This window comes from Panthera uncia, chromosome D4, assembly GCF_023721935.1.
Source record: "Panthera uncia isolate 11264 chromosome D4, Puncia_PCG_1.0, whole genome shotgun sequence".
In the NCBI taxonomy this organism is placed as follows: domain Eukaryota; kingdom Metazoa; phylum Chordata; class Mammalia; order Carnivora; family Felidae; genus Panthera; species Panthera uncia.
In genome coordinates, this window is record NC_064807.1 from 41916686 (window position 1) to 41942952 (window position 26267).

The 26267-nt window shown below is 39.0% G+C and overlaps 1 long non-coding RNA gene across 4 annotated transcripts in view; it reads right to left on the bottom strand.

The window, feature by feature from the left end:
• Positions 1-26267, bottom strand: part of LOC125913925 (uncharacterized) — a 43004-nt gene that overhangs the window by 15598 nt on the left and 1139 nt on the right. Inside the window, exon 3 of one of the 4 annotated variants that reach the window (XR_007455169.1) lies at positions 25857-25957. The exons of the other annotated variants lie outside the window; for them this stretch is intronic. This is a non-coding gene — a long non-coding RNA (uncharacterized LOC125913925). The remainder of the gene's footprint in view (positions 1-25856; positions 25958-26267) is intronic. 4 annotated transcript variants of the gene reach the window in all.

Genomic DNA, 26267 nt, shown 5'->3' on the forward strand with positions numbered 1-26267 from the left:
ATATTTTACCCCTCTATTGCCTCCTTTCTCTCCCTTCATTTATGGCATCATGTGTATTTTTATGAATCCCTTCCCTTTTTCAAAGTTAAAAGAAAGAAATAGGTAAACACAGATGCTCCTGCTGTAACTCCATATGGAAACCCACTTTCTAAATGAGCAAGTTGTAGATCTAAGTAATGAACTGAGCTGTCTGTCTCGAGCTTTTCCCTCTGGGAGTGTGCAGCTGGATGGGATTCTTAATTCAAAAGAGCGAAAAGAAGGATATTCGTGTTGGGGGCGGGGTGTGTGCAATGGAAGGATCGATGTAGTCTGTAGGGACATGCAGGGAAAAATCTGCAAAATGTTAATCTCCACCATCCCAGATGATTCTCAGCCTATTCAGTTGTAGGTTTACAGTAGCATTCTAGAGACACTTGGAATTTGAGAAGTCAGGATTAGATGAACTTTCTGGCTATTTCTTGTACCACTCACAATTTAGGAGTCCTATTTCATCAGAACCAAATCAAAAGGCTGTCTGTAGGAACATGAAGTCAAAGTCTATTATCACCTCCTTGATCCATAATGTCTATATTCACATTTAAGAATCCAGTTTATTAAAACAGATATAAGATTTGAGGGCAGGAACCCTTGTACATTTTTATAGTATAAACCTAACACTGTGAACTTTCATGAGTGGTCAGGTGGGTCAATGAAAGGATTTTGTACATAGCTTAAAATTAATAATCAATGATTAGATTTTTGTGAAATCTTATTGGTTTCTTTGCTTCTTTTAGTTTATAGACATACCATTTTTTGAGGTTTGTAAATGATAAATTCAGATTTTATATGTTTTTTTTTTTGAAAACTTGGTAGATATTAGGTAGGCGAATAATTTCTGGAGATATCTTTGAGTCATGAAGTTGGAAAGAAATAAGAAATAGAATTGTTGCTGATCCCCAGCAGAATTATGCTGGTATTCAAAGACTGATTCATAGAGCTGTAGATTTTGCTTGGTGGGTTCAGAGTAAATCCGGGAACAAGGAGAGGGTTGATAAAGATATGGATTTTTAGTAAATACGTTTGAAGCATTCCGTACTATGGGGAAAAACAGTTTCAAACTTCCAAGAGCTTCTCTGCAGCTGGGAAAGTAAATTCCTATAAAACCTTTTTCACGGTTAACTCCAAAACATGAAGGCTGGCTTTAAACACTGTACTGACTCATGTCTTACCCAGAGGGACAGATTCCCAACTCTGTTAAGATGTGCCTGCGAGGATTTCCTGTACAGAGAGATAGAGTAGGTATTGCCTTTGCTGGTAATTTCTAATCACGGAGTGAGGAGACCACATGTCTTTCAGGATTTAGGTTTTCATCTTTAATTACAGTGGGTTAACCCATAGTGCCTCATCATTCCTTGCTCAAGATTCAGTCATTTGTATGCCTGCTTTATAATTAGTGCCTTTTTCATGTACCATTATAATCTTGAGGTTTTCATTAAATCAGCTTACTTTGTAATTCAATTAATTTAAAAGTAAACTTGATATCACTACCATAAATGTAAAGTCAGTGACACAGGCCATAAGTCAAAGGTAACTAAACATACATGCAAAGAAAACAAAACGGTGTCCTTAAACTCTGTCCACTGTTGTCTGTCCCAGTCTCTTGTGCTTTAGGTCTCTTCATTTTTTGTTAAATGGGAGAGATTATCAAGTCTTCCAAAGAAGTTAAAGAATCGGACTACCACAATGATCCATAGTCCCTCACTTAATCAGAATGATTGAAAGAGATGAGAAAAACAAACTTGTTGACTTATGATGTTATTTAATACAGTGTAACTGTGTCCTTTCAGATTATCTTGCATATTCTGGAAAACAATTTGAATATACCTAAAATCCTGGGGACTGTCAGTAGTGAGGCATCCCACATCTCAGGAAACACTGCCATATAATAAAGTAAGGCTTTCAGCACAGAAACTGAAGCAACAATAACAAAATTACAGAGTGTATATTTCTCATATCCCTGGAATGCTAGCATCATCATTTAACTAGTTGGTTTTGAGTTACAAAAGGAAAGATAGTAATAAATGTTTATAAACTTAAGATTCAAAGGTAGGGTTATGTAAACCTGGTTAGCTTTAAGGTGGCTTTCAAATACCTAAAATAATTTTATTTTTATTACATATTTGCACTCCAACCTTCTTGAAAATCATGTAATGATCCCTTTATGTGATATGTGCCTATATGTACAGAATGCACATGACTGTTATAAGATTAGCTCTTTACTGAATTACTGTTCTATATTTTTTAGGTAATGAATGACTGCTATCCTTCTTGAAATCTTTTGTTGGTGTTTATTCCTTTAACTTCAACAGCAATTTCCGGGGAGATTTAAAAACAAATTATGACTGTCACATCCTGATAAGGACACTAACAGTGAGGTCAGTAAACAGGCTGTTAGATTGGAAACCAAAGTGGTTAACAGTACAGTGGACTCTTGGGGTGCCTGGGTAGCTCAGTTGGATAAGCGCCCAACTCTTCATCTTGGTTCCGGTCATGATGTTACAGTTCATGAGATCGAGCCCCACAGCCCCACTGACTGTGCAGAGCCCACTTGGGATTCTCTCTCTCTCTCTCTCTCTCTCTCTCTCTCTGCCCCCTCCCCTGCTCACTCACTCTCTACCAAATAAATAAATAAACTTAAAAAAAAAAAAAAAAAAGAACACAGCAGACTCTGCATTGTAATCTTAGCTCTACTGTTTACTATCCATGTAGCTTTGGTCAAGTTAATCTTTTTGTGCCTGTTTTTCACTGGTAACATAACAACAATAATAGCAGTCTCTGCTTCATTTATTGTACTTAAAAAGTCAATATATGTATATAATGTTTAGAGCAATACCTCACATGCCGTAAACATTCAGAAACATTAGTTGATATTACTACAGTTACTATTTACCCTCGATGGCCTTTTGCCATACTATGAGATACGAAATAGAAAGCATAAAACTACACTGAAACCGTAATCATTATCACCCCCTTGTCATATTTTAGTGAGTATAAGTAGTGGGCAACTTAGGTTAAACATAAAATATTCCTGAGTTTGAGAATTACTGTTCTTCTACTTCAAATCTTCCTGAGGATATTACACAGTACGAAGGGATATTATTCATAGGAGGGCTGGCGTAATACTCAGCACATAGAGCTGTCGATGGTGCTAAGCTTTACAACAGCAGTAGGACGTAGGAACTTGGAGAATCTAGTTTGGAGGCATGCCACCACAGTGATTAAAAGCTTGTAAAATAAGATCTATGGAGGAAGGCTAAAGAAATTTGGATTGTTTACCCTGGAGAAGAGAAGACTTAAGGGTGATTTAGTGCTGTTATTGAAGCATAAGAGGGTTCTTTTTTAGAGTCTCATGGTAAGCTTTTCTGTAGCTCTCCCGAGATCCAAACAGGAGGAGGTGGGCTGACAGTGCAGCACAAAGGATTTAGGGTAGGTAAGAAAAGCTTTTCAACAGCAGCATTTTTTAATAATTTGAAAGGGGGACTGTGTGAGTTTTTTTTCTAGAGGTTTAGTAATAATCATTTGAAGTGGTTTGATCTGGTCCTGCCTTGAGGCATGGGAATGGGGTATTTTGCTGTAATGTCACCTTCCACAAATCAGTAAAGGACTGGCCCACCCGACTCTCAGCATAGCTATTTTATTAAGACAACAACTCTTCCCATCAGCACGAGTGTTAAGTAGCCCCAAATAGTAGAGCCCACCAGGAAGGGCTGCAAGCTAGGTTTATTAAGTAGAAACACAAACATATCAGTCCTGGGGACGAAGGCTCTCAGCTTGAGCCATGATTAACTGTGCATCCCGCTGGATCCTTCTGTAAGTTGTTCGAGTTGTCAATCTAGAAATTTTAATATATTTAACAAGTTTTCACCAGACACACTCTGTGTGATAATAACTATGCTAAGTTCTAAGGATATAAAAACAAGTAAGACATATTCTTTACCTTCAAGAAACTCATACTCAGGATGTAAAAAAACAATTACAATGCAGTATAATGTTTCCTTAGGAGCATTTTGCTCTGGGATCCTAGCGGAGAATGCCCAACATGGCCTCGTTGGGTCAGGGAAGTTTCCAATGGATGTGGCCCTTCACATAAATCTAAAAGGATGAATAGGGTTCACCATATGAATTTCAAAACAAAAGAACAAAACTGCAGGAGATTCCATGCATATGGAACAGCATGTGCAAAGACATGAAGATATAAGGAAGAATGGATTATTTAGGTAATTAACTATATGTTTAGAACTGCTCTACCAGTAGGATACATTAACCACAGGTGGCCAGTAAGCCCTTGAAATGTGATATCTAGGGACATCTGGGTGGCTCAGTCAGTTAGGCATCTGACTTCGGCTCAGGTCATGATCTTGTGGTTCATGAGTTTGAGCCCCCCGTCAGGCTCTGGGCTGACAGCTCAGAGCCTGGAGCCTGCTTCAGATTCTGTGACCCCCTCTCTCTCTGCCCCACCCCTGCTTGTCCTCTGTCTCTCTCTGTCTTTCAAAAATGAATAAACATTAAAAACAAAAAAGAAATGTGTTATCTGAATTAAGATATGCTTTGAGTATAACACAAAGAGACTTCAAAGACTTAATACAAAAAGAAAATATTTCACTGTAGTTTTTTTTTATGTGTTACATGTTGAAATGGTGTTATATTGAGATAAAGAAAATAGGTAATTAAAACTAATTTCACCTATTTTGTATTACTTTTTTTAATGTGGATACTAGAAAAATTTAAATTACATATATGGCTCACATTGGAGGTTTGCATTACATTTCTTTTGGAATGGCCTATAATATAAAGTTCTGCTGCAGTGAGGCAAACAGTGGGAGATGAAGCTGGAGAAGTATTCATGAATGATATTACCATGGAAGAGTAGATTTAGAAATTTTATCTGCAATTCACAGTATAAAATACATAATATACTGCAACTTATTGCGCGCGCACACACACACACACACACACACACACAGAAACATGCATAGAAACCAAAACAAAAAGTTTGCCAGTTTACTCCTCTGCTTTGCAGTACATGCTGATATTCTCTATCCTATTCTATTTCATATTATTTCAATGCTGGTTGAAACCCATTAAATAGATTTCAGAATCCACTAATCCACTATTGGATCGCAACTTACAGTTTTAAAAATGCTGAAATATAATCTGATCAACTAATCTGGGCTTTGTCCTTTAGTTGCTCATGTGCCTTTTTCGGTACCATGAATACTATTAGGTTTATCTGTAGAATCTATCCACATGTATAAAGGGGATTGGGTAGAATTGAGGAAATTACCAGATTGCAAACATGGAGTTGAAATCACTTCAACAGTCCATGAGAAAGATCAGGATGCTGTAAACTATAGCCATGGCATTAGCAGTAAAGAGATGATAATCAGGGAAAAGGTGGTGAAGAGCAAGGGAAACACTACTTAGAAGGTATATTTAGTAATGGAATTCAGTAGGTGATTGGAGGTGAGGTGGGAGAGTGTAAGGGTCAACATATAGTCTTTGGTTTCTAGTTTGAGTGACAAGATGGAGGTGGTGCCATCTGCAGTGATAAAGAATACAGACAGAACCAATTTGGGGAAAGTGAATTCAGGTTTAGACATACTGATTGCAGATGCCTGCATGATATGTAGAATGAACCATTGGGCAAAGTCAACAGTGTTTAGCTTAGATATGAGACTGTAAGTATAAATGGAAGAACCCAAGGACAGTGTGTGGAATGAAAAGAGATTAGGGAAGAGGACAGAATTCTGAGAAATATGAACATGTGAAAATCCATAAAAAGGATAAAAAAGGACAGGGTAGGAGAACATGATCTGGTGAAGCCAGGGAAGGAGAGGGTGTCAATGATGAGTGACAGCTAGTCATTCCACAGAAAATCAAATGCCGGGAAAAGCCAGTCTGATTTGGTCTAGGAGGCTATTAATAAAAGATGCTTTCATTCAGGCTTAGGATACTGCAGTTGGGTGAGAAACTATCAGAAAGGAAACAAACATGATTAACTGTATACAGTTTTTCAAGAATTTTGTCTGGGGAGGGAATGTGAGATTAAGGAATGGCAAGAAAGAGATCAGGAATAAGAATGCATGAGTAGATGAACAAATGACAGAAAATGGAGGACGCAACCTTAAGCAAGTGTTTTGGCCATTGAATTTTTTTTTAATTTTAAGAAGGAAAAGATTTGAATTTCCTTATAAGCTAAGATAAATGGGCCAATGGAGAAAAATCATGGAAGATTTTAATGAAGAAAAGCCCTTGAGGAGATAAAGAGGTCTTAGAGCTGAACCAGAAGCCATGGAATGAAGAGTAAAGGGACAGGACTAGATAGGGAGAATGGGAGGGCTGTGGAGACATGTGATGGTTGCTGAGCAAAATAGAAGGATCCTTTCCCCAGTCCTACCCTGGGGACTGGACAGTGTATAGCTGGTGGTGCTGGATACAAAGGATATGCCCTTCATCAGCATCACTCATCAGCCTGGACAAGAAGAAACAAAGCAAGAAAAGACGAGAGGGATCAAAGAAGTAAGGACTTTAATGAGGTCAGAAATCAAATGGATTTGGAATAAAAGAGGACAATGAAAGAAGTGAGAGGACACGATAGTCAGGATTTAAGGTTCAAAGATCAGTTTTATGAGATAGAGGCTTTGTGCAGAATGGCATGTAGTCCAGGTGACTGTAATCCCACGAGAACAAGTGAGCCGGATGGAGAACTATAATTCAAATGACAAAGCTAATTTTTTGTTTGTTATTGGATGTTTTCAGGTCTAAAATATTTAAACATTTAGTCATCCCAGACAATATCCATGTAAGCACTTTAGACTTTATTTGGATAAAAGAAGTATGTGTTTGTGTGCTCCTCATTCTGTCCAGATACTTGGATTGATGGGCATTGATGATGAGAATGATGGGGATTCCTACCTCATACAAAAGGATCTACATGGTGTATAAATAGTTAAGTGAAGTGTAGTTCAGGATTCAATTAAAAGGTTAGTAAGTGGTTGTGTTGTTTTTACAAATTCTCAAATGTGACACATACTATTATTAAATTATTAGAATATGGCAAAATGTAATGAATGCTAATAAATTCAGTGGACAATCATAATAAAGTTGATTTCAGGTGCAAGTGAAGTGACCTTTGTCAGTGGTCACTTTTAGACCCGTGTCTTTTATACATGTGTCTAGCAGAGTGCAAGCAAACATATGAAAGGAAGGTGTCTTGTTGAGAAGTTTCGTGTATCAGGGTATATCCTTAAAAAAGTAGATAACTGGGGCACCTGGGTGGCTCAGTTGGTTAAGCATCCGACTTCGGCTCAGGTCATGATCTCGCGGTCTGTGAGTTCGAGCCCCATGTCAGGCTCTGTGCTAACAGCTCAGAGCCTGGAGCCTGTTTCAGATTCTGTGTCTCCCTCTCTCTCTGACCCTCCCCCATTCATGCTGTCTCTCCCTGTTTCAAAAATAAATAAACATTAAAAAAAAATTAAAAAAAAAAGTAGATAACTGTTGTGGGCATGTGCCAATACCTCAGAGTGCAGCCAGTGAGTTAGTTGATATACTGTGTGTTCTGGGATGACTCAATTTGGGGAGCTTGGACGGCAGTGCTAGAGAGATCCAGTGAAGGGTGCTAAATAATGAGATGCATCAGCCTCACTTTCTGTGTGCCCATTGCAGGAACATGATCCTCAACTCTATCCCCATTTGAGAAAAAAGACTCTGAGTTCTGTTTTCATACAGAGCAAACATAACAGTGCCAAGCCCTTGACAGTGCCAGAAACTTCCTAAGGCTCTTAGTTATTCTGGCAACTATTAGAACGAGAACATTGCCCTTTATGTGGCCAAGCTTGTGTTTTCCGGGTGGTCCAAAAGCCATGGGCCTTGGGGATCCTACTTTTGGACAGTATTTGTCATTTTGTTCTTGTTTTTCAGGGAAATGATAGTTGCAAAAGCACAAACATGGACAGATTGAAAGCTTCTCTGAGTGTTTTTCTTTACTTTCAGTGGCAACTGTTGGTTTTTATGCTTCTTACTACTGTTATGCAAAGCATGATTTCATGGGATGGTCACATTGCTAGATGTGCAACAATAGGAATAAAGTAAATGTGTGGGGCACCTGGGGGGCTCAGTCGGTCGAGTGTCAGACTTTGGGTCAGGTCATGATCTCATGGTTCGTGGGTTTGAGACCCACATTGGGCTCTGTACTGACAGCTCAGAGCCTGGAGCCTGCTTCCGATTCTGTGTCTCCCTCTCTCTCTGCCCCTCCCCTGCTCACGCTCTGTCTCTCTAAAAATAAATAAATGTGAAAAAAATTTAAGAAAAAGGAATAAAGTAAATGTGACCCTCAAATGTGAGTCACAGTGGAGAAACCCAAGGCTACAGAGTGCTACAGTGTTAGGTCATTTGCCCACATCTTGTAAAGGTTCCTGGATTTCTATCTGACAAGTTAAGTCCTGCAGATCTTGACCTATGCTTCAGAATGAACAGTTTGCTAGTACACTGCATGAATCATGTATAGGAACTCAGCTATGGTGTGGTTTGTTTTTAAAGTAGAGAATGTTATTTTTCTACCTTACAAATAATGTGCCTTAAACATTGGTATTGCCAAAGATTGGTCATAAGTGGATATCTCAGAGTTGGCATTGCTCAGAGAGGAAAAGCAAGCAAGCAAACAAACAAACATCACCTGGAATTCTTATCAACATGTTGTGTAAGGTCCACTTTGAAGGGTTAGTAGCCATTAGGCTGACAATTTTCTGTGCCTGTTGAGCACAGAAGGGTGATGAATCAATCCGCCAGTTCACTCTACCAGGGGCTGACATGCAAAACCACCTGCTGGCTTAGACAACATCTCTTTTCTTTCCCAAAGACAAAATGATACAGTTCCTTGAAAGTAAGGATTTTATCTGTTATATATACATTTGCAGCTTAGGGCCAACACTGAGGGTAATTTGTGTGGTGTTCAGTTAAGATTGGTTCCCTGCTTAGGAATTGAGATAACGAAGTTGATATGTAGATAGTTTCCCATTGAGTAGATTAATAGAGTTGTCATCATGGTCATTGTTATCTTCATCAATGAATCACACTTAAGTTCAGGACATTAGAAGAGGCTCAGAACAGGCACACCATGCCCATCACCACATGTTTTCCTTTCTTCCAAATTCCAGGATTTCTTGCAATTCAGAGTTCAGATATACCTACTGTCAGCTCTTCAAGGTAACCCCCAAAGTCCATGATACACAAGATTGTTGTGTACGACATAACCTGTATTGTGTGCCCTGGGAGAATTTTGCATGGCGATGAGTGATTTGGCCCAGATGGGTGCCCAGCCTGATGAGCATCCACATCTCAGCTGATTTTGCTGCCTTCTACTTAGTCACTTGAACTCTTGTGAAGAGCTACTAGGAGCTAATGGGGTTATATCTGTTTTCCATTTATATTTATACGTTTGTAGAGGAGGTTTCATGCTAGAGTGGTGTTTGCAACTGGGCATTGGTGAAGGCCTGTTGAGAGGGTCGTTGTGCATGTCTAGAAGCAGCACAGAATCCTCTCTTTCCTGAGTGAAACTGGTAGGACTACTTTCACTGATAACTAAATCATGCTGTTACATTTTTAAAACATTGCATGCGTTTTCAATACCCATGGAATTGTAGGCAGATGAGAGAAAACATGAAGGGGCTCTGGCAAGGAATTAAAAATAATGGGTTCTGATTCCCACTAAGTGGGTGACCTTGAGGAAGTCACCTAGCATCTGGGGCCTGGGTGTCATCATTTGCTAAATAAGGTAGTTCTAGTTCTAACTTGAGAATACACTTGGGGACTAGGAATTCTACATCAGTATCCTCAAGCCCTATTTTAGGTTAATGCTCTAAGAGATGACTTTGCAGAGATCACCAGCCTGACTTATGCTTGGCTTATAAAACTCTGAATTTCTTGCATTAAAGACTGTGAGGTGCAGGAGGAAGCAAGTTTATTTTTTAGTGAATGGTCTAAGTTGTTAGGTTCATTTCTCATTTCGTGGAGCACCTCAAATTCCCTAAATTTTGAGCTGGGGATAGGACATTAAAAACCATATCCCTCTTCTGTGGCACTGGCCCAAGGTGCCCACCAGCTGGCCCATCTGCTGGGGCACATCTGCTCTAATAAACAGGCAACTCAGGCTTCCCTCTGGCTTAACAAACATCTTTTAGAGCTTCTAGGGTCATTGACTTTTATAAAACTGTAAACACAATGCAGGAAGCTCCATCCAGGATATCCAGGCACTGCCAAAGAATGTGGTGCTTGGGATGGAGATGCCTGCAAATAGATGTGACATAGAAGAGATAAAAGGGGATGTTGTCTGTTCTTAGTGGCCACAGAGGAGAGCGTTCAGCAGCATTTGTAGGAGAGGGGAGAAGGGGTCACTGAGTTTTCAGGGGCCTTGTCTCATGCACTGCCCTTGACCTTGTGTGCTCTGGATTTCATCCCTCGAATGGTTCAGAGAGGCGAGCTCTGGAGGTTCCTGCTTTGCTGCTTGTATTGCATAAAGCTTAGAAATCCCTAAGGGTTTCCATGGGTCTGCTGTGTTTACGTGAGAAATACTCAATGGTGGCAGTAGCTTCCTTCTTCTGTAAGGCTTCTTTTGCCTGTTACTTTGGCCATTCTTTCTTTGGCAAATTTATTTCTCAACTTTGAGTTCTTCGTACTCAGAAAGGGATGCTATACAGCCACTCAGAACAAATTTATTTGAAATGAATGTACATTCCTTATTTCCCTCCCTGCATTCCTCCCTCTCTCTTTCCTTCTTTTACTTTCTTCCTCTCCCTATCCGTCCCCTCTCTTCCTGTCTTCCTCTCTCCTTCTCTCTCCCTTCCTCCTTCCTTCCTTCCTTCCTTCCCTTCTGTTCTCCAGTTTCCCCTTCCTTTCTTCTTTTATAAAAGTTCTGTGATGGTGAAAATAAATTACTTCTGTCTGATCCCTGATGCACATGTTTTACTATAATGTTATAATGGTAATTGACATTTGTATCATTTCTTATTCTAATGAAAATACTGTAATAGCTGTTATTTAAATGATTAAAACTCCTGTAACATGAAGAATGCAAGGTATACTTGTATGCATTTTTATTTTATTATTTAAAAAAATTTTTTTTAATATTCATTTTTGAGAGACAGAGACAGAGCATGAGTAGGGGAGGGGCAGAGACAGAGGGGGACACAGAATCTGAAGCAGGCTCCAGCCTCTGAGTTGTCAGCACAGAACCTGACGCGGGGCTCAAACTCATGGACTGTGAGATCATGACCTGAGCTGAAGTCAGACGCTTAACCGACTGAGTCACCCAGGCATCCCATACTTCTATGCATTTTTAAAAATGAAGCACCTAATCTGAGGTCACAGTCAATGTCTAAAAGTTTTATTTGAAGCAAAAAAGCCATAGTAATTTAACCTATATGGGAGCCACTAATGATTCTCAGGACTCATTCTACCCAACCCTACTTTTCTGAGACTGTACTTTGTTTACTATGTAAATAAAATGTAGTTGGAAGAAGTCAGTTTCAATATAAAGGTCTTATAAAAGTCAACTACATTACTTTATAGCACACCAAAATCATTTAGTTTTGTCCTTATACCCTGGATGACTGCATTGATTTATCCAAGAAGGAAAAAAGTTTCATTTCTAAAGGAAGAAAGTGCAACAAAATAATAGCCAGTATCAGAAGATGAATTAGGGAGGGAGAGTAACATCCTTGGCCTGAGCTCACCCTGGGAAGGCTGTGTGACCCCAACAGGAGGCCACACCTCCTTAAAGTTGGCCCAGCCTTTGAGGCATTTCCATACTAAGGGCCAAGCTAATCTTGGGAAGTTCCTGTTGAAGGCAGTGGTGCATGTAAAATGTGTTGACTGAATATTTATTGATAAGCTATTAATTAAATCCTAAGAACCTCAAACTGGCATTTAATCTGTCTGAATTCCAAAGGAATTAGTGTAGTGTTTACACAAATAAACTCACCTAAGTATTGCACAGTGTAAACATCTCCTCGTGTTGAACACCCAATTCAAGAGTGAGGATATTAGTTTTTCTCTTTTACTAGGTTCTTGTTTGGTTTTTCTGCACAAGGTCGGGTTTAATAATTGTGACTTTCTCAAATCCTTTGAAACAAAGGTCTGCTCCTATGGTTTGGCCTTTTATTTTGTTCACTTTCTTTGTGTGGATAGCTGAGCCCTAATAAAACCATTGCTCAATATAGGAAATACCTGGAATGTTTTATGAAATTTAGGTCATGACTATGTTGATGTGCTACTAGATTAATATATTATTGTGCACATATTATGTTATCCTTCTGCAGGCCAGATATTGTCTTCCTTGTTGGGCGGACACAAGTAAACAGTACTGACATAGTTCATGTCTCTAAGGAAGTTGCAGAAAAAGATAAGCAAACACATGCATGGTTACAAGTGGTTATAAGTACTATGACAGAAATGATGAGGACACAGTGATAAAAATAATGCCTTGATAGGGTGATCAAAAAAGAACTGTCTGATGAGCTGAGCATTAAACTGAGTCTTGAGAAAGAATTAGAAGGACCCTGTTTTTGGATAGGAGTGCTTTGAAGTGTATTCCAGTGAAAACAGCATTTCAAGACCTCTTAGAGGCTTGTATAGGCAACTAAGTTTGGCCACTGTGGCTGCCTCGTGTGCCTAATGACAAGGATTCAGAATTACTGGCTGGGAGACAGAATTGTGTTGAGTGATTTGAAAGACTTTATGTGTGTGGAGAAGAGTTGTAGATGATATGTACATTGTTGGAATATCACTTTTCAATATTTGTGGAATGTGAGTTGGCAGAGAGCAGGAGAAAAATGGGCTAGTGAGAAGGTTTTTGCACTAGTCTAGGTGAGCCATTTAATGGTGGTAGTGATGGAGATGAGTGGCTCAAGATATACGTGGAATTACCATTTGGCAGATTGGTTTTTGGAGATGAGGCAAATAGAGGGATACAGAATGGCATCCCATGATATTGAAATTTACTCAGATGGAAAATGTGAAAGGGAAACAGTCTGGGAGGAAGGGGAGGGTGGGAATTGAGTGGTCTACTTTGGACAAGTGGAATTTCACATGCTTATGAAATGTTCAAATGGAAACAAGTGGTTGGATACAAAAATCTGAACTTCCTGAGAACTTTGGGCTGGAAATATAAATGTGGTAGTTATCAACATACAGATGACATTTAAAGCCATAGAAAGAAAGAGGCCAAAGGACAAAATTATGGGGGCCCAGAGGCAAGCTCTGGACTCTCCCATATTAAGAGGTCAGGTAGAAGAGAAGACAGAAGCAACTGCCAGAGAGTGAGAGAAATGAGAAGCGAGTGATGTCATGGAAGTCAAGTTGAAAGTTTTTTGAGATTAGAGAATGGTGATAATGAGATAATGAGTCCCATGACTGAAAAAAGAGACCCTCAGATTTAACAATGTGAAGTCACCAGTGACCTTGTTGAGCAGTTTCAAAGAAGGGAATGGTAGAGCCACAGTGGAGAGGCTGAGGAGTAAAGGGGAGGTAGAGAAGTGTAGACATCAAATAAATGCTACATAAATGATAAAATGAAGTGAAGAAAAGCCAAGAAATGGAAGAATAGCTGGGAAGTACTGTGGGACCCAACGAAGATTTTTTTAAAGGTATGTTTGCCGTTAGTAGGTAGATGAATAAATAAACTGTGGTACATCCATACAACGGAATATTATTCAACATTAAAAAGAAATGAACTATCAAGACTTGAAAAGACTTGGAGAAACTTTAAATGTGTATTAATGGATGAAAGAAGCCAAGCTGAGAAAGCTACATACCATATGATTTCAACTATATGGCATTCTAGAAAAGACAAAACTGTGAAGACAGTAAAAAGGTCAGAGGTTGTACGGAGGGTAGGACCTGGGGGAAAAGATAAACAGGTGGAGCACAAAGGATGTTTAGGCAATGAAAATACTCCATATTGTATTATAATGATCAATATATGTCATTATGCGTTTGTCCAAACCCAATGAATGTGCAAAATCAAGAGTGAACCCTGATGTAAACTGTGGACCTTGGATGATTTTGAAGTTCAATGTAGGTTCATCCTTGGTAAAAATGTACAATTCTGGTGAGTGATGTCCATAATGGGAGAAGCGATGCATGTGCTGTGTGGCAAGGGATGTATATATGGAAAACTCTCTATTTTTCACTCAGTTGTATTGTAAATCTAAAACTGATCTTAAAAAAGCCTTAAAATGTGTATGCTGATCATAGGAGAGAGAGGCCACCTAAGGGAGAAGGGATGGAGAGGGCTTAGCCTCTTGGAAAAGAGTCTTCTTGGGATGTAGCCAAAGAAGATGTGGCCAATTTAGGCAACTTCATGGGTGAAAAGTTTGGGCATCACCTTCTTGGAATTTCTGGCTCCAAATGAAGTATGGGATGTACTCTTCTAAAGGAAAAGGGGTGACAAGGGATAGAGGTAGATGATTTGAACTGAGAGAGAAGATATCAAACAGTTATATAGATAAATAGAGGGAATACAAGCCCATTAGAGAAGTAAACATAGTAGTAATTCTGGGCTGTACTGAGAGGTCATGCAGGGCTTGTTAATATGGAGTTAAGTTAAACCAATATAATCACTATATTTACAAGCATGACTCATGATAGAGAATAAGGATAATTTTAAAAATATTTTTTTATTTTTCTCTCCCATTGTCCATTTTATAGTTGTGCAGTGGGGTAAGTTTTCTTTCTGCCTCAAAAAACAAACAGACAAAAACAACAACAACAGCAAAAAACAGACACACACACACACACACACACAAACACACACACACACACACACACACACACACAAAACACCTCTGTACAATCCATATGCCTTCTATGGAATAGAAGATCCTACAGGTATAGTAACTATAAAAACAGTCTAGATTCAGAAATTAGAAGGTTGAGTTCTACCTATTTGTCAGTATTTCAGCCTTCAATCTTCATCCAAAGGTGAGATTTCTTTTCTTTCCACACCTCCTTGTTCCCCCTCACAGCCAGGGCCTTGCTAACTTCCTTTTAGGTTTATCCTGGGTTGGTGTTCAGGCAGAGAGAAGAGGAAAGGAAGTGCAGAGGGTTCTGCTCTGCTTGACAGAAGTACTTGTAAATGGATAGATATTTTGGGGCCTGGCATATATTTGAATCTGTGTCATCTTCTGAGTACTTTTATGAGTTTTCCTAGATTCCCCTTCTAAGCCCCTCCAAGTGCAGCTCCTGTGATGTAGGCATAATTCCATTCATGTGACTACCTCTCTTCTTAGCTCCTAGTTTTCCAGAAGTCCAGACCACAGGTATTCTCCAAGGGAATCCCATTGCCCTTCCAGTTTGTCATTACACCTACAAACCACCGTGGGTGATCACTAGCCTCAAGGAACAGCAATGCTTCCTTTGCTCTAGTAAGTTACAGTGCTGTGGACTCCATTTAGTCACCTCTCCTTAGCTCCCACATCAAAGTAGTTTATCAGTGCATCTCTCTTGTCCTCAGGGTTTCTGGGACAGGGGTCAGAACAGTTGTCCCCTAATCCCTCATCTGCAGGTGTGGTGTATTGAGCTCTGAGTGGTTCTTTAGAAGCAACCCTGTCTAGTGTTGACTTTACAGGGTGGGTATCCCTAGACACCCCTTCCTTTGGTGGTGGACACTTGGTTTGGAATTCTAGCTGTTCCCACCAAACAAAGCCTCTTTTGTTCAAAATGAGTCTTTAACTACCATCTTCAGAGATGAGAGGTTTGTAAATGTCATGGAATCACTTTCACTCTTTTCACTGAAAATTTGCATTCTGGTTAGTACTTCACATCGGAATTTTATGTTTATCATTTTCTGATACCTCAAGTCAAAGTTCCATTTTGATATCCTTTAAACCCATTTGTATATTTAAGTGAGCCTTGGTACATATCTGAGGAGCACCATTATGGAGAACATCTAGAGTCAGTTTTTTCAGGCAAGTAGTATGAAAACACAGAAGTTGGATGTGTTCCCAAAGACATGGCTTTATTGAAGGACCTTAGAATCACAGCAGAACCATAAGAATAACTGAAGACAGAAGAAGACTGATGGATAGTGAGGAAGTCGATGGATTGAAGATCATAATTAGGTTGAAGCATATTGCAGTGGAGGTAACTGGCCAGATGAGCTGGATAGGGTGGAAGTGATCGTTAGAATAGATTGTTTACTGATCATGGGAAGGGTCAAAGGATGACCAAAGGAGAGCATTACAGAGATGGAATGGAGGAAAAATTAATTGTTGGTCAAATAATGAGAAGTAGAGTGATAGATGTTTCATCTTTGAGTTGGTCTAGTCTGTGATTGCTGCCTGGGTTGGGAGTAGGTGGGAGGACAGAACCAGAAGTAAAAGTCCTATGTGAACAAGGAGTTCTGACCAAAGTTGGTAGAAATGCCAAGGAGGGGGCGCCTGGGTGGCTCAGTCGGTTGAGTGTCCAACTCTTGATTTCCACTCAGGTCATGATCTCACAGTTCATGTGATTGTGCACCATATCTGGCTCTGTGCTGACTGCATGGAATCTGCTTTGGATTCTCTCTCTCCCCCTCGCTCTGCCACTCTCCCGCTTGTGTGCTTGCTCGCTCTCTTTCTCTCTAAAGAAATAAACTGAAAAAAAAAAAAAAGAAAGAAATGCCAAAGCGATAGGGGATGAAGAGTAGAGAATTTAGGTGATGTGAGTCTTAAAGGAGCAGTGGTTTTGTAAGACTAAAGGGGAGGCATGGTGCAAACGCGAAAAGGGAAAGCTGGAAAGACACATACAAGATGCCTCTACATCAAAATTTTAAGATGCCGTATACATTACAAATTGTGTCATATCCCCTTTTCTGAGAATATGTACACAAAATGAGAGAGAAACGTACACTGTATTAGAAAGGGCACGGACAGCAGCCAGGAAACTAGATTACTGTAAGTTATGCTCTTTCTACAAATGACTGACTATTGGATCTGGGGCAAGTCACTTAATCCTGAAGGCCAAAACCCTGCATTGAAATAGCAGCTTACAAAACACTTTAGTAATCAAGTTGTCATTTTTTAGGGATAACCACCCTATGTGGTACACTTTATCTTATCCTTTTTAGGATGATTAGGAAATTATATCAATTAGGAAACTGAGGCCCAGAAGCTTTAAGTGATTTGCCCAAATAGCAGGGTTGGACTTGAGTGTAGATAATCTAGTCCAGGTCATGGACCAGATCTGCTCTGTAGTCATCCATTTCTACTCTATTGTCCTCCTGTCTGCTTTCACTCTAGACCCAGCAATGCCCATCTAGACCAATACAATTTGTATTTTGAGTTAAGAAAAACCAAACTACTCTCTTATTGTAACTAGCCTTGAAAACACTTATTTGAAATTGAAAACTGTTACTATTTTATGTATTTGTGACTCAATCTTTTTTTTTTTTTTTAACATTTTTATTTATTTTTGAGACAGAGAGAGACAGAGCATGAAAGAGGGAGGGTCAGAGAGAAAGGGAGACACAGAATCCGAAACAGGCTCCAGGCTCCGAGGAGTCAGCACAGAGCCCGATGCGGGGCTCGAACTCACATACTGCGAGATCGTGACCTGAGCCGAAGTCGGACGCCCAACCGACTGAGCCACCCAGGCGCCCCTGTGACTCAATCTTTTTATATTGATGATTTATCTGGCAGCATCATACATACATTTAAAGTAAAGAATATTTCTGGGGCGCCTGGGTGGCTCAGTCGGTTAAGCGGCCGACTTCGGCTCAGGTCATGATCTCACCGGTCAGTGAGTTCGAGCCCCGCATCCGGCTCTGTGCTGACAGCTCAGAGCCTGGAGCCTGTTTCGGATTCTGTATCTCCCTCTCTCTGACCCTCCCCCGTTCATGCTCTGTCTCTCTCTGTCTCAAAAATAAATAAACGTTAAAAAAATTAAAAAAAAAAAAGAATATTTCTAGTTGTGTTTCCCACATGAAGATTACATGGTGTCTTGAACACATCATTCTCCTGGAAATAGGAAAACATTATACAGCTTGCTAATATTTCTGCAACTTGCAGCTCTGTGCTATGGAGGACTTTGGGAAGTCTAGTCCACCAGATTCAGTAGGCAGAGAATGAATGTGGTTCCAGAATAGAAAACTGCTCTTTTAATTCTGAAGACCACTGAGATGCCAGTCAATCTAGTGCTTACAGCTGTGTGCCTCCAAATGTATTTATTATTTTTTCACATTTAGTCATGCTTTACTGTGAAAAGAGTATCTTTTTTTTCCCCCAAGCTTGTAACACAGATAATTCTTTTCCATTGTTTTTTCTGCCTTGTATTACTCTCACTTTATAAAACATTCCCAGTCTTTTAGAATAGTTAACCATCCCACAACTGACCTTGTACACGAGAGTACACAGTAGTCCTATTAAACATTTAACAAGACTTGATGAAAATTGCATTCATATGGATCATGGCAAAACTCTTTAATATCAGTCTATCTAAATGATACAGTTTTGCATATTTTCATATCCAGTGATTTTTTTTCATTTGGTCAAGCTCATCTTGAAGAAATTAAGATCAGGCATAGAATTTTAAGACTGAGAAAGTGATTTTCTCTCTTTTTTTAAAATACAGACTGAAGAACAAAAGCAGAATCTCCAATTTTTATTTGCATTTTTCTCTTTTTTAAAAAGTTTATATATTTACTTTGAGAGACAGAGAGAACTGCACACGTGTATGAGAGTATGAGCGGGGGAGGGGTAGAGAGAGAATCCCAAGTGGGCTTCTCACTGGGAGCCTGATGTAGGGCTCGAACTCATGAACCATGAGATCATGACCTGAGCTGAAACGAAGAGTCAGACACTTAACTGACTGAGCCACCCAGGTACCCCTATTTGTATTTTTAATGTAATTTTAATAGTTGAGTTTTTTAAAGATTATGATATAAGAATATGTAAATAGGGGCGCCCAAGTGGCTCAGTCGGTTAAGTGGCCGACTTCAGCTCAGGTCATGATCTCATGGTTCGTGGGTTCAAGCTCCACGTTGGGCTCTGTGCTGACAGCTCAGAGCCTGGAGCCTGCTTCTAATTCTGTGTCTCCCTCTCTCTCTGCCCTTCCCCCACTCGCAATCTCTCTCTCTCTCTCAAAAATAAACAAACATTAAAAAAATAAAAAAAAGAATATGTAAATAGTATCTGCATTATTTTAGCCAATAGCCTTAATACCTTGAATAAAAAGCTATAGCTATGAAGAAACAAGAGTATGCTCATCATAGATAAACTATAGATAAACTCTTTACGTGTACTTAGGACATAAGTAGAAGGTTAAGATTATTGAAGAGTATTATATAATAAAGGTTATAAATTGGTAGTTTAATATGCATTGAAGTGCTTTTACTTATGCATCATTCTTTTGGAATACATCTGTTGGAGTAATTTTTTTTAAATAAAAACAAAACATGAGTAAGCACGTTTGCAACTATAGTTATTTTTAATGTTGAAAATTGAATTCACACTTTTTAGGGCAGCAGACTTCTTTAAGGGCATAGCAGTACCTTAATTTTATCAAATAACATAAAGCAGTGCTTATCTTCAGTTTTGAATGAGTAGAAAATGTAAGCTAAGGTGGGGATTTGCAATTTTATTACTTTTTACCAAGACCAATCCCCTATTTTTAATTATTTTTATTGTTTTATTTATTTTTTGAAGGAGAGAGAGAGCATGAGCGGGGGAGGAGCAGAGAGAGAGAGCGAGACACAGAATTCGAAGCAGGCTCCAGGCTCTAAGCTGTCAGCACAGAACCCTATGTGGGGCTCCAACTCACGAACTGTGAGGTCATGACCTGAGCCGAGATTGGACGCTGAACCGACTGAGCCACCCAGGCGTCCCTCCCCTATTTTTAGCCTCTAAAGAACACCTGAGGCACATACCACCCTTCACATGCCCACTGGTAAAGCCTCCCCAAACTAGATGACCCCCCCAGAGCTATGAATCCCTGCCTCTGGCTTGTCTCTAGATGATCTCCTGGTATGGTCTCAGACAGATGCTGGGCTCGTTCCTCCCATGTCCCTCAGCTTAGCTACTGTGAAGGAACTGGCAGGAGGAGGAGCTGAGAAGAGGAAGAGGTAAAGAAGGAAGAAGTAAAAGAGGTTAAGGGACTAAGAAAGAGTGGCCTCAATTATCTAAAAATCTTTAAATGATGAACTACATAAGAAAATTGATAAGGAGGGTAGAAAAGCCCATAATTAAAAGTGAAAACCACTGAGGTGCCTGGCTGGCTCAGTTGATGAAGCATGTGATTCTTGATCTTGGAGTTGTGGGTTCAAGTCCCATTTAGGTGTAGGAATTACTTAAAAATAAAACCTTTAAAAAAACGTAAAAGTTAAAACCAATGTGACCAACTGCAAGTGAAAATGATATGCCACAACTTATGTTCTAGGAACTTAGACTCTGATACAATCAACTGCTAAGCAAAATATTGTTGGTTGAGGGTTAAATAAATGGAGAAAATAAAAGCATGTCTATTGCAATAGCATTATAGACCCACATATGGAACATAAGATTTGAGACCAGTAAAAAGGATTTGGGGCCAAACATTAATTTTTTATCTCTAAGTTTGACTACTATTTAAGTCAATTAGTGAGGTCTTCGGGGTCACTGGAGCAGAGATAGTCTGAGAAACCTAGGAGAATTGGAAAATCAGTGATTAAGTGTAGGTTAAGACACTTTGAAAGCAGGTTTTTCTTGTATAACTTCCAGGCTGAAGGCTAGAACTCTGTAGCACCGAAATATCTCAAGATATTTATCTAACATTGGCTAAAGTCATTGAAGAAGAAAGTGATTGTGTTAGGAAATCTTTCAATGCCAATGAGACTAGGCTTTTCTGGATAAAAATGCCCATAAGCTTGACTATGGCATACATCACCCAAGAAAAATCTATGTCTGGTTTTAATGTTGGTATTTAGCCTTTGGCTAGGTTCAAATGCTGTAGGTAATTTCAGGCTTAAACCCGCACTTGTGTAAAGCTCTGAAAAATCTCAGAGCACTTAAGAGTTATATGAAAGACAGACCTGCAGTCATCTGGAATTCTAATTCCAAACCTGGTGCAACCAGGGTTCTTTATGAGGAACAATTTGCTCTTTTGTGCCTGCTATTCGGGATTGTGTGAATAACCTTGTCCATAAGGCATTAATTTTAAACAATGGTTCTGGATATTCTGTATAACTTGTAAATATAATTCCTGACATTAATGTTAGCTTATTTCCCCCACTTCCAACATGATATTCTTGCTCTTGCCCTGAAAATTTAGTTATTTATTACTCTTTTTTTTTTTTTTTTTAGAATTACTACCTTAGAAAACCCTTTGCCCCAATTCTCATTTTGATAGACCAAGACCATCGTCCTGTTTTCTCTGTACTCAGAATTCTAGACATGAGTCAGTAAAGATGAAATAAAGTGTTCTGAAAATTAAGGGAGGCCAATTAAAACATTAAAAATGGAAAATAATCTTTCCTTTGATTCTTAAGAATACTTCTCTCCTCCCATTTCCCCATTTAAACAGACTTTCCTACTTCCCCAGCCACTTCACAGAGTGAGGTAAAATTCCTTGCCTTAGTGAAACTCAAGACTCTTATCTTGAGACACTGCTTCTCATACCAGTTAGGTAAGTGTGGTCTGCTCTTTGCAGTTGGATTAGGATGTGGTGATGGAATTCTCCCAGCTTCTAATTAGTGTGCAATTCATAGTCATATCTGAAGCTGTGAAGTAAACCAATCAATTACCATGCCTAGCTCAAGCTGACTTCCCCTGCTTCCCCTCTCCCTCCCTCCCTCACTCCCTCCCAAGTGCCAAACACTATTCTAGGTGTTGAAGACCAAAAGTGAACAAAACAGACAAAAATCCTTACCATCATGTAATGTACACTATGGTGAGGCACAGATATACACAATTAAAATATATGTCTTGTCAGATGATGGTCCATATTGGGGATAAAAATAAAGCAGGCAGGGGAGATGAATGAAGGTAGACAAGGACTGCGATCTTAAATAGTATCATTAGGTAAGACTCTGGTAACAATCTGACATTTGAGCAAACCATGTGGTGTGGGTGTCTGGAGGAAGAGTGTTCAAAGCTGGGGAAACAGTAAGTGCTGGTGTGTTTTAGAAAGAGCCGGAGGTGGTGAGACAAGTGGAAGGAGGGAAGAAACAATAGCAGACATGTTGAGAGAGGGCCAGATTATATAGAACCTTGAAGACTGTTTTTACTCTAAAGAAGATGTGAGCCCTTTGGAAACAATAGAGGAACTAATGCCCAGACTGTCTGGATTTGAATCCCACCTTTTCCACTTAACAGCTGTGTGACCTTGAGCACAATACTTAACCTTTCTGGCCTCAGTTGCCTCCTCTGTAAATGGGGATGATAATTGTAACTTTACAGGGTTGTGATGATAAAATGACTTACTGTAACTTAAGTACTTTGTACAGTGCCTGGTGGCTAATAAACCTTATATATGTGTTAACTGACTGGTTGGCCACTGGAAGGCTCATCTGCTGCTTAGAGAAATTACTATAGCAGGCTCAGGGCTGGGAGCAGGGATGGCATTGAGGGGATTATCTGTGTAATGCAGGCTAGACATAATAGTGGCTTGGAGCAGGGCAGAGCATTGGAGGTGGTGAGAAATGGTCTGATTATAGATCTATTTGGAGCGTAGAATCAACGAGATCAACTGTCGAACCAGATATGAAGTGTGAGAAGAAGAGGAGAGTCAAGGAGGACTCCAGGAATTTTGCTCTCAGCAAATTGTCATTTACCAAAATGGAGGAAGACTATGTGTGAAGCAAATTTTTTTTGAAAATCAGGAATTCCGATTTTAGGCATATAAGGTTTGATGTGTCCCTCGGTCATCTAAGTGTCATTGACTAGGCAGATGTTTTCTTTGTTATAGAGCAAAGCAGGCATCAGAGGGAGTCCAAACTAAAGGGAAAGTAGACCTCCCCAGAGAAAGGGATCACCAAATAAAGGAGAGAAGCCCGCAAGCAGTTAGCCATTGCAATTACAGTCTGAAGGAATAGAACCTAACGTTAAATAAAACTGAATGACCAGCGGCTGGAAATCTATTGCCTGTGCTTCACACAAAGGAATTTATAATGAATAAAAAAGTGAAATAGCCCAAATCGATTTCTTTAAGAGCCATCGCAAAATCCTAAATCTTCTTAAAGATTAGATGAGGTTAGATGAGCATCTCCCCAATCCTGCCTCTCTGAATCCCATGACTATCTTAACTACATTCTTCTACGTTCTGATTTATTATCATAAAAATAAAGCAGTTATTATTAAGCAGTAAGATAAGAACTGGTACTGTACACTTTGATATACAGCATATTAAATACAATTTTAAGGGATTGGTAACTGCACTGCTTTGTTTAATTGATTTAGATGTACTTTAGAAAACTTTTAAATGATATCTGACAAGGAAGGTTATAGTTGATTAAATTGCTGCTTATAACAATTTCGGTATAAAGTTGGGCATTGGTCCTTGATTAAGGCCATTGTTATATTTTAATTTTGCATATGTTAACTTCGTCTTTTTTATTTCAAGCACTTTGAAAACAGTGTCTACTTCTTATATTTTATGTTTTCCATATTCAAGGCTTCTGATTTTGATGACTTATGATTGCTGATTGCTTGCAATTTTAAGAAGACTCAAACATTGGTCTATTATTTAAACTTCACAATCAACTCTTCTTATAAAGGCATCTCCTAATCAAAAATCTCATGGGATTGAGTTAATTTTGTTATTAGACATTTAATTCTTGGGTTTGCTTGACTTGTTGTATAAACTTGGTTTTTTTGCTTTTGTCTCTCTCATCACATTCTAAAATTAATTTCAGTCGTAACCCTCTTTTTACTCGCTTCCTGAACACTTAAAAAAAGAAGGGGTGGGAGCTTTCAGCTGGAAAGTTTTCACGCTTAATTTTATCTCAAAGCACTATCTTCTTGAAAGTTTTAGCAAAATACATTTAGCAATAGGTATATTTTACAGAGGGAATAAAGTTTCCATTTAAAAAAAAAAATTTTTTTTTAGTGTTTATTTCTGACACAGAGAGAGAGCATGAGTGGGGGAGGGGCAGAGAGAAAGGGAGACACAGAATCAGAAGCAGGCTCCAGGCTCGGAGCTGTCAGCACAGAGCCTGACGCGGGGCTCAAACTCACAAACCTTGAGATCATTACCTGAGCCGAAGTTGGTCGCTCAACTGACTGAGCCACCCAGGCACCCATAAGATTTCCATTTTTAAGCAATTAAGTTTTGTGCATAGACAATAGTTGAATTGATGAAAGTGGAAAAATATGAAAGTGGTGAGTTCTACAAATCAGTTCGTACACTCATAAATTAATTTTTACATATCTCTCCATAAAACAAACTTTCTTATTGATAGATCTAGAGCCTTGTTGCCCTGGAGTTTGGACTTTCATTTTATGATAAAAAAAATTTAGTGTTTGAGTTTAGGGTATAGAAAGTTATATAGAAAACAATTTAACAGAGATCATATAGGGACAGTTGAAATAATGGATGTTTATGTAATTTTCTTGACAATATATTTAGATTTTTCTGTAAATAGCAGAGGGAATAATACAAATTTCACTTTTGAGTAAAAGGAACAAAGCAATTTGTATAAGTACCATATCTCATTTCCTAATATTCTTGGTCTTTTGCAATGAGAAGTTGTAGAAAATGTATGTAGTGTCAGCTACTGTCCTTTCAGGATGGAATGGAAGGTGATTGGCCACCTTAGAAGGTTTCAGTGAAATAATAGCCCATCTATTCCGGATTTCCGGGCCCTGTTATTTACATGAAACAATTAGCCTATAGAAATTAAGGTTGATGGAAATTTTTATAGTGTTTTAAACACTAGTCAGTACTTTGATATTCAGTTTGAATACTTGGTTATTAAAAATTACTTGTTCACATCCATTAGGATTGGTATTATAAAGAAAAAAAATGTTCGCAGGGATGTGGAAAAACTGGAACCCTATGAATTGTTGGTGTGAACGTAAAATGGTGCTGCTGCTTTGGAAAATGGTGTGGTGAGCCATCAAAAAATTAAACACAGAATTACCATATGATCTAACAATTCTGCTTCTGGGTATATACGCCAAAAAATTGAAAGCAGGGACTCAGATATTTGTACACCCATGTTCACAGTGGCATCAATTACAGTAGCCAAAAGGTGGAGTCAACCCTGTATCCACTGATGGATGAAAGGATAAAGAAAATACAGTATATACATACAATGGGATATTATTCATCCTGAAAAAAGAAAGGAAATTCTGGCTCATTTAACAACGTGGATGAAACCTGAAGACATTATGCTAGGTGAAATAAGCCAGATAAAAGGACAAATATTGTATGATCCCACTTAAATGAGGTTCCTAGAGTGGTCAAACTGGTAGAGAGTAGAATGGTGGAATGGTGGTTGTCAGGGGCTGTGGAGAAAGGGACTTGGGGAGTTAGTATTCAATAGGCAGAGTTTAGTTGGAGAAGATGAAAAGAATTCTGAAGATGGAGAGTGGTGATGGTTGCCCAACAATGTGAATGTACTTAATGCCACAGAACTGTGCACTTACAAATGATTAAAATGGTAAATTTTATGTATATTTAACCACAATAAAAAACAGTTACTTGTAAAATAAAACCTACTCCCCTTGACATTCAAAACCCTTCCAACTTTATCTTCTTTCCTTCATGTCCCTGGGATGTGAAGATGTTTTCCTGCTGTTTTTCATAACCACCTCACCCTTCTCCTGCTCGTGTACACCTGGAATGCCCCTCATGTCACTTCCTCCTCCTACCTGCCCTTCCAGGTTCTCCTCAATGACATCTTCTCCATTAAGCTTTTCTCTCCAACTGGAGAGAATCTCTTCAGTAGGTAGCACTCTGTGTGTGTGAATACCTAACATCAAAACAGTCAGTTGGGTGAATATAATTGATCATCAGCTATTCTCCCCACTATACTGTTTTTAAAAATATTTATTTTGTATCAGACATAAGTCTTCACTTCAAAACTGGTTGCTTCTATAACATTTAAATTGGTGCCTTATGTATCTTAATATTGTTAGCATTACCTGTTTTTTGCAAAGGGTCATACTTAAGTGTCATGATAAATTTATCATTCATATTTTTGTTTTTTACAAAAGGAGCATCAAGGAGGTGAGTCTTTGAATTAATAAACCTACATGGAGCCTTGAATCCTGCCCCAGCCT